The sequence below is a fragment of the Strigops habroptila genome, chromosome 1, assembly GCF_004027225.2.
Source record: "Strigops habroptila isolate Jane chromosome 1, bStrHab1.2.pri, whole genome shotgun sequence".
Lineage (NCBI taxonomy): Eukaryota > Metazoa > Chordata > Aves > Psittaciformes > Psittacidae > Strigops > Strigops habroptila.
Window position 1 is genome coordinate 142503198 of NC_044277.2, and position 4641 is coordinate 142507838.

Sequence of the window (4641 nt, forward strand, 5' to 3'; positions counted from 1 at the left end):
GGCAGGTGAAGCCCCTCCTCTTCCTCCCGGGCGGCGGCGCTTGGCTCGGCTCGGCTCGGCTCGGCTCCCGCTTCCGGCTCGTCCCGTCCCGTCCCGTCCCGTCCCGTCCCGTCCCGTCCCGTCCCGGCCGCTGCCTCCGCCCCGGCGGGAGGATGGACCCGGCTTGGCGGGGTGCGGGCAGCAGTCAATGGGAGAGCTGCTGTCGCTGCTGCGGAGTGTTGTTTCTGCTTTACACCTCAGTCTAACGTTTTCCCCTGCCCATTTCCAATGTTATTAACTCCCAACAAAAGGGGGTTGAAGTTTTGGGCAGCGAGGTCCCCTCGCACCCTGCTGAGTGTCCCATCTGTTACCGATGTTGGGTAAGGCGCACCTTGCCTGCAAAAGCATCTCTGAGCTGATGTGCAGGCTCATCTAGCCATGCATAGGTGGTGAGGAGACCTTATTGTGGCCTTTCAGTACTTAAAAGGGCTTATAATAAAGATGGGGACAGGCTTTTTAGTACATTCTGTAGCAGTAGGACAAGGACTAATGGTTTAAACTAAATGAGAGGAGATTCAGATTAGATATAGTAAGAACGTTTCTATAAGTGGGGTGCTGAGGCGCTGGCACAGGGTGCCCAGAGAAGCTGTGGCTGCTCCACCCCTGGCAGTGCTCAAGGCCAGGTTGGACGGGGCTTGGAGCAACCTGCTCTAGTGTGAGGTGTCCCTGCCCATGGCAGGGGGTTGGAACTGGATGATCTTAAGGTCCTTTCCAACCCAAACCAGTCTGGGATTCTCTGAAAGCGCCACGTTTCACACAGAAGTAGGTTCCTCCCAGTGAACAGCATTTTGTATCCTGCTTGTTGAATGTTTGGGAACTTTGCAATGAAAACCTGAACAGAAACCATTGTGACATAGTCAGGAGCAGGTGTTTGCCAGGTGAGCAAATGCCTTTCTAACATCAGACAGCTCATTTTCTAGTAATTCAATGGAGTTGCTTTGAAGCATTTGTTTCTCTGGCAATATCCTGATAAAACCCAGTACTGTTACACTAGCCCACAACAGCACATGGCTATTACAGAAATGTACACAGGAATATTCACGTTCAAAGAAGGAGAAAAGTCAAAATGATGTCAAGAAGTGCAAGACCTTTTACTGATTTAAAACCAAGCTTTAAGGAAGACTGAAGACCCTTTGCTCTTGCTGATTTAAGGTGGTGACGAGGACACTCAGCTCTCCTGGGTGATTGAGTGGTTGTTGAGTGGTCTTCTGCACACTGCAGCTTTTTACTCATCTTACTGAAGAACGTGCAATTAAAAGAAAACATGTACAGCAAAAAAACAAAACAAAACAAAACAAAACCAGTCTTTAGCTATCTTTATACCTTTAGATGATGTTAAGGTCCTTCCCAACCCTAACCATGCTATGATTCTATATGGCCAATGTTCATAAGAAAGTAATGAATATATCACTGCAGAGAAATGAAAGGGTGGGAGTTTTACAGCAATATGGGGAGGAACAGGATGATTTCTTAGGGGTTCAAATAAATTCTGATGCCATTTCATTGACATAAGGAACTAAGGAAGAGTGTGGGGTTTTATTTTCTCCTACAGGAGAAATAGGAAGGCTTTTGTCCAACTCACAGCTTTTAGTTTATGTTAGTTGTGTCTTACTTCATGAAGTTCAGTACTTTCCCACTTATGTCAGCTTTATATTACCTTATAGTTCCTTTTTTTTCCAGATCAAAACATGGAAACAGCGTGTTAGACTTCCTAAAATGGACGTGGGTTTATGTCCACTGCAATTCTTTATTCTGTTGTTTGTCATTCTGATGTAGGTCTGGCTGCTCTTAGGTTCTCCCCAGCCACTCCTCTGGTCGCCAGCATTTCCAAAGGAGCACAATGTCATCTAATTCCCTTTGTAAGCTGTGTAAGCATTCATTAGCCAGGCTAACATCTCCTGTGAGACAGCTCTGTTCTGTTCCCTCTGACTTGGAGATGATGGACAGAGAGACAGTCTGTACGACATGCCCAGTGTGACAGGAGAGTGAGTGCTCTTCCATAGGGTTGAGAGGGCTGTGTAGTGACAGACTGGCTAGTCATGAGAGTCCCTTCCTAGTGGATTTGGACATCTACTGTTGCGTAAACAGTGTAGATAGCTGGATTAAGATGCTTAAAATATTTGGCATGGGAAAGCATGCAGAAACGACCACTTCAGGTCAAAAACATTGACTGTCCGTACACATAACTCTATGGGGAAAAAACCACACCAACACAAAGCGAGTGCATTTTGCATTGACTTGTTTTTCGCATGAGCCCGCCAAAACTTCTCTATCACTCCTCAAATTGGGCAGGGGAGAGAAAAGAGAATGAAAGGCTCCTGGGTTGAGATAAGGGTGGGAAGAGATCACTCTGCAATTACCATCATGGGCAAAACAGACTCGACTTGGGGGAGTATTTGGTCCTAATGCAGGATAAATGTGGAAGTGTTTGTAAGCAGACCTGTTAACTCAGGCTGGAGGTGAGCTAGAGCAGCAGATATCATTTTACATTCCTCCTCCCTCTTCTACAGTCATTTTCTTAGAAAAGGACAAGAGTTGGGCACACCAGATTTGCAGGCCAGCCTTACTGGGTCAGCTTCATATGGTATGTGAGTCTATGGATTGAAGCTTGCACAGATTGAGAAGTAATTGCCTCTGCAGTCAGTGTGCAATGAAAGCTCCATCAAACCCGACTAATTTGGCTTTTACCTCTCATTAGCTTAATGTGCAGTGCCCTGGTCCAGCTGGAAATGGTGTAGAAAATCATAAGGCTTAATCCTTGTTAACATTGTTTGTTGTTTTTATTGTATTCTTCTTACGCAAGACTTGAAATGCTTTTAGCAGCCACTTTACATGAGCTAGGTATCGTTGTTCAGTGGTGAGCTTCACTGACCACAGTGATGTTGATACATTGCTCAGGGAGAGCTGGGGTTAATTTCTCCTATTTTTGAGGAGCAAATCTCCAACTTCTTTACCCCCACATTCAGTGTGTGTAGCATAGCTAAATGAAAACCTCAAAGACTGAGTCAGTGTTGTTCCTACCAGTAGTTGTCAATGAGACATTCAGTTCCCTACTTTTTTTCCACCTAAAATGAAATCATTAAAGGAATAACCCCATACAGGCAGCTGTATGGGCACAGACCCCCATGGTCAGCCTAGGGACAATGTCCAATAACCTCATACTGAGAAACACACATAAATGTGCTCTTTGTCCCAAGGAGAGAAAGTTCACTAGAGTAATTCTTAGGTTGGTTGTTTCTACCCTGTGCTGTCAATGGCAAAAAAAGCTCAGCTAATCCTGAAATGACAGAGTGTGTATTTAGTGCAGATGTCCATGAGGCAGGTGGTACAAGAGCTGATGCAGGCTCGAAGAGAGTAATCGAGATGCAGTTCATGGTGCTTGAAACACAGCTGCTGTATAAGACAGCATTTGCTCTCACTGTGTAAACCAGAGCAGCTTTCAGCCAGCTGTGTGACACTCATCCAGCTGCCCAAAGAGCACCAGATGAGTACCCTGTGCTGGGGAGAAGCAGGGCACTCACTGGATATTCCAGCTGAATTTCCAAGTATTTCATCTCCTCTGTTGTTAAAAAGATCAGGTCAAGCAGCTGCTTTATATACTGTGGTCATGCCTAAAGACCGTATCTAACATGGACAGCTTCACCCTCGGCCAACACTGACAGCCAGCCTTGATCCACAGAGCTTGCAAATCCATAAGCAAAAGGTGGCAGAAGACTGGAATGGAGAAGAGGATCTGTTAGAGGCAAGAGAACCTGGGGCTGTTGGTGTCTGTACACACCAGACAGGGGTGAGCATAGCTGTGCTTTATTGAGATCTGACATACTGGGGTAACTGGTGTGCACTGGCACTCTGGTTCTGCTGCAGTTGAGAATACCAATCATAGAATCACAGAATCCCAGACTGCTTTGGGTTGGAAAGGACCTTAAAGATCATCCAGTTCCAACCCCCCGCCATGGGCAGGGACACCTCACACTAGCTCAGGTTGCTCCAAGCCCTGTCCAACCTGGCCTTGAACACTGCCAGGGATGGGGCAGCCACAGCTTCTCTGGGCACCCTGTGCCAGCGCCTCAGCACCCTCACAGGGAAGAACTTCTTCCTTATATCCAACCTGAACTTCCCCTGTTTCAGTTTGAACCCACCACCCCTTGTCATATCACTACAGCCCCTGATGAAGAGTCCCTCTCCAGCATCCTTGTAGCCCCCTTCAGACACTGGAAGCTGCTCTGAGGTCTCCACGCAGCTTCTCTTCTCCAGGCTGAACAGCCCCAATGTTCTCAGCCTGTCTTCATATGGGAGATGCTCTAGACTCCTTATGATTTACAACATCTGCTTCCCCTTGCTGGATGGAAGCTCAGCTCAGTGTGAGCTGGGTGAGGAGAATGGTAAGCACAGTCTTGCAAAAGCATGGGAAATAAGGCATTTGTCAGCCTTAGCAAATTCCATGGGTATGTGTTTTTTTTTCACTGTCTGAAGCTTATTACTGGAATACAGTGAGTGTGCTGCCTCCTGAGGCAGGCCTGGAAATGCGTAATAGCCTATCTATTGTTGAAGCTGGTTTCACTTACCATGCTTTAGGAAAGTTATCTATTTCCCTTGTACAGT